This window comes from Myotis brandtii, unplaced genomic scaffold (assembly GCF_000412655.1).
Source record: "Myotis brandtii unplaced genomic scaffold, ASM41265v1 scaffold634, whole genome shotgun sequence".
Classification (NCBI taxonomy): domain Eukaryota; kingdom Metazoa; phylum Chordata; class Mammalia; order Chiroptera; family Vespertilionidae; genus Myotis; species Myotis brandtii.
Genome location: NW_005370427.1, coordinates 2,004,660 through 2,013,352, shown reverse-complemented (window position 1 = coordinate 2,013,352; position 8,693 = coordinate 2,004,660).

Genomic DNA, 8,693 nt, shown 5'->3' with positions numbered 1-8,693 from the left:
TGGGGGCCGCCTGTGTGGGGGCTGCCTGTGTGGTGACTGCCTGTGTGGTGGCTGCCTGTGTGGGGGCCGCCTGTGTGGTGGCCGCCTGTGTGGTGGCCGCCTGTGTGGTGACCATCTGAGCCATTGCGACCTAGGTGGACCCGCAGCTTTGCCTCTGATGACTTCCATTTGAACGTTCTTGACTGACGTCCCAATAATGTACTCAGACAAAGTGGCTTTGCGCTGCGCTCTCAGCATAGTCACAGGAAAAATCAAAATGGAAAGAACAAGAGGAGCAGGACAGCGGTGGCTGCTGAGTGGGAAGCAATAGCGCAGAATTCTTGTGCACAGGCTGCCTCTTCAGACACAGCCGGAGACAACAGCTGCTTCGCTCGGGAGCAAACACACACAGCACCAGCGTCCTCATGTCCCCCCGCGCTCACCACCATGTGGGATTCTGTGACATCTCCCTTTCTCTCTCTCCTGCTGGACATGAGTACCGTGAGCACACACTTTTCCATAATAAGAAGGTATGTGTGTTCAGTCCTGTGCCAGTTCTGGTTCAACTATCAGATCAGTTGCTTAATTTAAGCCTCATAAAGCTTTATAACAGTGGGCATTGTTAGCTCCCTCATTTCAGCAGGAAGGACATTGAACCTCAGAGACGTCCTCTTGTCTGATTTCTCAAAGAAAGCTGGGAACCAGGACACCGGAGAGGTGACCCCAGGCAGCCTGAGCCCAGGGGTCCTGCTCACATCTTGTGCTGCACCAGCTACGAAGCTCTGGGCTATGGCCGAGGGTGTTGTAAGAGTGAATGTTTACTGTGCGGTTACTGTGTGCTGGGGATGGACAGCAGCCCCTTTACATTTATTATTTTTTTTTAAAACATGTTTTCATTGATTTTTAGATAGAGAGGAAGAGAGAGGGAGAGAGATAGAAACATTGATGAGAGAGAAACATCAACATGGATCAGCTGCCTCCTGCACCCCCTACTGGGTATTGACCCTGCCACCTGGGGAATGTGCCTTGACCCGGAATCAAACCATGACCTTCTGGTGCATGGGTCGATGCTCAACCACTGAGCCACCCAGCCAGACAAGCCCTTTACATTTAGTAACTCATTTCTTTGTACAAACCTAAGAGGTACTACTACTGTTATCCCCTTTTGACAGATGGGGAAGGGAGCAAAGAGGTAGGTGCAGAGGCAGGAAGAGAACCCCGCTCCCCGGCCCCAGAGTTCTCAGCACTGACTACGGTGTGAGATACCAGGTCCCGAGACCAGGGTGCCGGGCGTGGGAGCTGGTCCTGCCCCAGACCCGTGCTCCTCCCGCGGCACTGAGCCTGCGCAGGCCCTGGTCACCGAGGGTCCCCTTGGCCTTCGCCCATGGGAGAGGTGCTAGCTCCTGTGCTCACAGACGAGGCTCAGCGGAGGGCAGCTAAGGACTGTTTGACTGCGTTTCCCAGAAAAGAAGTACAAACGGGCAATGGACGGGTTTCAGTGCCCGATAAAGGAGTGCACCTGAAAAGATTTATTTCTTCTTGGCCCCGTGTCTGTAAAATACAGATGTTGTCTTTCGCAAACCTTACCAGGCGGGGACGGCCCAGAGACGGCGAGGGGCCCGCCGTGTCAGAGGCACAGCGCTCAGCTCGCCCCAGCCTTGGGACTCCCAGGCTCCCAGGGCCTCTCTCATGGGCCCCGCAGCTGACATCCTCGCCGCCTTCTGCCACTTCCTTCTAAAGCCATCTGTGATCTGAGTGCTACTTCGCACCCACCCACTAGTGATGAGTAGCTGGGCAACAACGGCACAGCAGGGAACGCCAGGGGCCAGCAACGCGAAGGCACCCGTGGCCGCTGCTCTCTTGGAATGCGCTGCTTGACCGTGGCTCGCAACCGGGCACAGGACGTTTGAGGGACACGGAGCCATCTCACCCGCCTCCAAGCTTTACTGCATTTGGTGCTCAGAGCCAAGCGTTGCTCCTTTGCGTCTCAACGAGAGAAGACTGTCTACATCCTGGCATCAATGTCGGGCCGGCGCGTGGCAGGTACGATTCCTGTCTGCTGAGGAGGATAGCAGATCAGGAGCGAGGAAGGGGAGGGGGGCGGAATAAGACGGAAAAGACTGAAGAAGACGACGAGCCGGAAGGCATCCGGGGTCCTGGGCAGGCGGAAACCTCAGGTTTGACTGGAGAGTAGAAGTCACCTCGAGGAACATGAAAAACAGGAGAAAAACATGGGGATGCCAGAGTCAGATTGTGGACTCTCTTAATGAAAGATTGAGGTGTTTGTTTGGCTATTAAATATCTTTAATGTTACTTTTCAATTAGGGTTTACAGTTACTATTATTTTGCATTAGTTTCAGGTGTACAGCATAGTGGTTATACAATCATATACTTTACAAAATGTTCCCCCGATATTTCCTGTACCCACCTGGTTACTGCAATATAACCGACTATATTGCCTATGCTGTACTTTACGTCCCCATGACTGTTCTGTAACTACCAATTTGCACATCTTAATCCCTTCCCCTTTTTCACCCACCCCCCAACTCCCCTCTGGCCACCATCAGCCTATCAGTCTGTGTCTATGAGTCTATTTCTACTTTGCTTGTTTTGTTCTTTAGATTCCACATGTAAGTGAAATCATATGGTATTTGTCTTTATCTGACTGACTTATTTCACTTAGCATAATACCCTCTATTTATACTGTATTGTTCCAAATGGTATGACATTATTCTTTTTTATGGTGAGTAATATTTCATTGTACAGGAGTTTGTTTTTAATTTAGACACTGGGGAAGTACTGAACGTTTTTAAACAGAGTTATCAAACAACTGGAATTCTCTTTGGGAAAAATTCATCTTAAACTCCATAAGGAGAGAAATCTGTTTTGCCAGTGACACATCCCAAGCATCCGAAACAAGGCTAGCACACAGTAGGCCTATATTTCCTAGACTTGCTGTTGGATGAAGAGAAGAGGCATTTGCTCTAGGAAGCCCCATGGTATGAGAAGGGTGGGCAGTTTCTTTTGATAACAATGTTACCAAATTCTTGCCCAGACACAAGGTTCATTTTTTGTCCACACTTCAGCAATGGACAGCTAAAATCATCGTGGTCATTCCTCATCCAAAAAAAGAACCTAGAAATATACTAGTATATGGGGTGGTCAGGAGTGAAGCAAAGGAAATACTAACTTAAGAAACAATAATTCTGTTTAATTTGCATCACCAGGAAAGATTTTGAAACTGCTGGTAACCTTTGCTAGGTGCAGTTTTCAGAAAGATTCACTCAGAACACAAAACCACTTCTCTCGGCACAAAAGGCAGTTATATTTATAAAGAACTCTGCACAAGTCTGGGCCTGGGCCTGACGGGTTCTCACAGGACGGTGTGAAAGGCAACAGACCTTCACTCCTGGTTTCCTCTAATCCTTTCATCATGTTCTGTGATTTTGTTCCAAGTAATTTTGCTTTGACACTTTTTTTGTGTGTGTTCTAATACAGGACTTTATTAGCTGGGCTTGCTCAGCGATGCTTCACTTTTTTCTCTTCTACCGCAACAAGTATGATGACTGATGTTCACATTTGTGAGACCTTCACATGAGGAGATCTATGGTTATGTATAATCTCCAGGTAAAACCAAGATACCACCAACCTCTTCTCTTTCAGGAAAGCACACATGCTATGGATTGATTGTTTGTGTTGCCCAAAATCCATATGTTGAAGCCCCAATCCCCCAAATTAGGAGGATTAAGAGATGGGGCCTTTGGGAAATAATTGGTGTCGTGAGGGTAGATAGTGAGTAGGATTCGTGCCCTTATAGCAAAAATGAGAGCGATGACCTCCATCCCAGCTATGAAGGCTACAGCTAGAAGGCGCCTATGTGCAAGCCAGGACAGGGACCTTCACCGCACTGAACCTGCTGGCTCCTTATCTTGGCCTTCCCAGCCTCCAGATGGTGAGAAGTAAGTGTCTGTTGTTTCAGCCGCACAGCCTATGGTATTTGTTATAGCAGCTGGAGGTGACTGAGACATATACATTAATGACTTTTAGTGGGAATAACATCATAGGGATAAACTTGAATAATTTCTAACTATTGATCATTTATTACAGTCACGTATTGCTTAATGACATCATTAGGTGATTTTGCTGTTCAGACGTCAGTGTCCTTTCACAACCTGGGTGGGGCAGCCTGTGCGCACCTAGGCTGTACGGTTCCCATTAGTTCCTATTGCTCCTGGGCCACGCACCTCTACGCAGGTGAGTGTGCTGAGTACTGCAGGCAACTGAAACACATTGGTATGCATTTGTGTATGTAAACAGATCTAAACATGGATAATAGCACCATAAAAATACATTACTATTTTGATCCCCTATTTCATTAGGATGTAAATGTGGACTTTGGTTGTTACCATAGTGGAAGTTAATTTCCCAGCAGAACCCTGGCTAAGGGGCATCAATAGACTGAAAAGGACGCGAGCTCCTCGAGGGCAAGAGTCTGCTCGTGGTGTTGTCTGCTCACACATCCCCCGCCCTCTCCTCCTTGCAGTGAACAGCTACTTAACAAGCGCGTTCTGAGACGCTGAAGCAGTTATTCAGATGCTCTTTATAAATCAAGGTAAGGCCAGGGTGACTGTCAGTGCCTTGGAAACTATCTGAATGTCAAGCTCAGTGGCTTGATTACTCATTTCTCCAGGAGACAGCCTGATGATAAATGTATCCATTAAGGAAGGAGGACTTAAAGCTCAATTATACCGAAATAGTGGGCAGCCTTCACATTCAACAGAAATGCCAAACCACCTATTAATGCAATCACCCTCTTTGATGCACCTACACTCATTTTGAATATCACCATGGAAACCATGCAAACTGTCCTTCGTGAAACATGGTGGGGCTTTTAAAAATACATTTTAAATCACCTGCTAACAATTGCCTTCAAACCAAAAGCTCTAGAAACAGTTGTTCTCCCTTTTAGGATCCTGAGCATAATTAATATAATTCCATTACCTAATAAAAAGCAGTGAGTGCTTTTGAATAAGACATTCCGGCCTTACCTTGCTTTTATAAGGAGCATTCTTTAGATGGGAACAAACGTGAATAGGCTCGCTGCTCTTCGTTCTGTTTGTCTTTCTGGTTTCCAAACTAAGACAAAATGAAAATTCACTGGGATACATGGGTCATCGAGTTCAAGTTATTTCAAACGGAAACAGGAAATCTCATGAGAAACTAGTGATCTTTTTCTGAAGAAGAAAACATCTGGGAATAAACTGCAGATCAACGGGTTTTTGTGTTTTAGAACCGCAGGCAGCGCTGCGGCACCCGATTCCCTCTGTTTGAGGTGCATGGAAGGGCTGTGGGTCCAGCCAGCATTGGTGGTAAGTTGATGCCACCGACCGGGCCCTGGAGGCCACAGGACTGCGTTCTGGGGGCCCCCCTGTGTTAAGCGTCCGGTTGGGCTGCACAGATGAGTGTTCATAATGTCCATGCAGTGTGAGCAAAGGAGCAAGGGCTGGAACATAAAGAAGGAAGCTACATCTCCGTCCTTGTTCAGTCCAGGCAGAGCCCAGTTCACTCATCTGAGGACATGAGAAGTCACGGGGAGGAAAGGATAGGATGTCGTCTTAGTTTCTGATGAACTAAGTTGGTTTTCAACTTCGGCTGCACCAGGCATACTTTGAAAAAATAATGAGTTTTAGTCCACACTGCCTGGTAATTGGACCGATGTGGTCTAGGCCAGTGACTTCTGCGCATGGGCCACGAAGTTTCAATCGCACTGTACACACGCGCCCACATGTGGTATTTTGTGGTATTTTGTGGAAGAGCCACACTCAAGGGGCCAAAGAGCCGCATGTGGCTCGCGAGCCGCAATTTGCCGACCACGGGTCTAGGGCATGACCCGGGCATCTCTCTGAGGAACCACTTGCATATCATCTCTCTCCCAAGTGCTCAGCAAGACCAAAGAGTCCAATTCAACAGTCTCAAAGGGGAGGAAACAAGAAAGTATGGTCAGTCCTGGCCAGTGTGGCTCAGTTGGTTGAGCATTGTCCTGTGCACGAAAAGTTTTCAGGTTTGATTCCCAGTCAGGGCACATGTCCGGGTTGTGGGCTCCATCCCCATAGTGGGCATGCAGGAGGCAGATGACCATGTTTCTCTATCATATTGATGTTTCTCTCTTCCTCTCCCTTCCTCTTTCTCTAAAAATTAATAAAAAATCTTAAAGAAAGTATGGTCAGGCCACTGGCCAAGATCTGCTTCTAATGTTGCAATACTTCCTCAGGGTACACAGGGATTCTTAATCCCTTCAACTACGCTATTTCTTGGCAAGTGGGTTGAAACTCCCAAGTGAGAGTGCTGTTAGTGCTCATCTCTCAGACACACAGTCATTTACTCAAGTGCAGCCACTCTGCTCTATCAGTCCTCCTCTCTGGCACCCACTGCCTTGGCATTGAACTCGGGTCAGCTCAGGCAAAACCCTTTTTTGTGATGAGTGTCTACTAGGGGCCCCTGCTAACTGGTCAGGAGCACAGCAGTCCATCGAATAATCTCCCACTACTCTAAACCTTCAGGGACAGGCTTTGGGATCAATACCACTTCCTCTGAAATGGCTCTTTCCCCCCAAAGATAAAGCCAAAGGTTCAAATGGATGTTTGTAGAATGTCCTTAATTTCACCCTCAGAGCCTTTATATCTCAGATCCTTGCAAAGCTGAACCTTAGGATATCTGCCCCACCTGTTTTTTCATTAAAAGGACCATTGATGACTAACACTAAACAAATAAAATCAATGAAAAAGTGATTCAAATTCCACATCTCTAAAGATAGAGACTGTTAGCAGCAGCATTTTTCAAATATTGAATTTTTAGAGTGAGAGGAAGGGGGAAGGGGAGAGAGAGAAACATCAATGTGAGAGTGAAACGTTGATTGGCTGCCTCCCATATGCCCCCCTCCCTCCACCAGGGATCAAGCCTGAAACCTTTCAGTGCAAGGATGACACCCAACCAACTGAGCCACACCAGCCAGGGCAGCAGCAGCTTTTAAATGGTGATTCTCTCACATAAAAATTACCAAAATAAAGCCAGTCCAGAAAACCACAAACTCTGAAATGCGCTCTCCTGTGGTTTGGCATTAATATAACCAATTTGTCAACTGCAAAAACTTCTATGCAGAATAATTCTATTCTGCAAAATAATGGTGTTCTCTAATTTGTTTTAATTTAGAAGAAAAATTTACTATTGTAGATACAGGGATGCACTCATAAAAAATATTTCTGAGCTCTAGCCGACTGGCTCAGTGGATAGAGCGTTGGCCTGAGGACCGAAGGGTCCCAGGTTTGGTCCCAGGTTTGATTCCAGTCAAGGGCACATGCCCGGGTTGCAGGCTCAGTTCCCAGTAGGGGGTGTGCGGGAGGCAGCCAATCAATGATTCTCTTTCGTCATTGATGTTTCTATCTCTCCCTCTCCCTTCCTTTCTGAAAGTTGTGTTGATGTCACGGTCATTTATGAAAACAATGTCAGAAAGCTTGAGACTAGATTTGTGTTTCTCATTTCGCTTTTACATGATTTTATATGTGCACATAATGATGTCATAAATTGCTTATAACTGTATTTGGTTCTTTTTTCACCATAGAATTTTGTCTGTTTTAATTAATTTGTTGAAGTAAAGCAATAGTACACATTTAGCGACTGTTTGGCCCTGGAACTCGTGCACTGAGTGGAGTAGCTCTCATGTCAATTGAACAATAAATAACGAGGGCCCACGGAACCCTTCTGCATTTATGTTTAAAATCGGTGGAGGCAGCCCTGCTGGTGGCTCAGGCGGTTAGAGCCTAGTCCTGATGCATCAAGGTTGTGGGTTTGATCCGGGTCAAGGCACATACAAGAAGCAACCAATGAGTGCATGCATATGTGCAACATCAATTCAATGTCTCTCTTCTTCTTCTTCTTCTCCCTCCCTTCCTCTCTCTCTCTCTCTCTCGCTAAAAATCAATTTAAAATTAAAAACATAAGATACAAAATAAAAAATAAATATAATCTGTGTGGGACAGAAAACCACCAGTCTGGCTTTTAAAGACATCAATAGCATATGTTCTGCTTTTCAGTGTATTTTCCTTTCAAATTGTTATTTTGATAAAATTTTGGTTTCAGTGGTTGTGTGGCAAGATACTAAGAAGCTAGGAAAATTCCTGGAGAAACTGAGACAAGAAAATGAAACAAGGCCAAACAGTTTGAGCAGCTGGCAGCCAGTGTGCGAATTGCAAGACCTTATTTTCCCCAACCAAGGGCACTGTGAGAGCAAATGGTTTATACCCTCCTCCTTATCCAGAGAATACATAGCTTACGTCACCCTGGCCTGGGAAATAGAGAACAAAGATACAAGTAATGCTGTTTGTGCCAGCTAAACCCAAGGACAGGTATCACTGGGGGGTGTTAGGGCTAGAGGAGGGGAAGAGGGCGAGAAAGGGGAGTTTTATTTCACCCAGTGAACAAAGAAGTCAGCTGCCTTAGGACTTGCCAAGCAAGATGGCCAGATGTATGCACCAACATTCCAAGAGAAGCCACACAATGTAGAAGGGGACTTTGAAACCTATAGAGCAGTGGTTCTCAACCTTCCTAATGCCGCGACCATATACAGTTCCTCATGTGACCCCCAATTTCATTGTTACAAATTGAACATAATTAAAGCATAGTGATTAATCACAAAAACAATATGTAATTATATATGT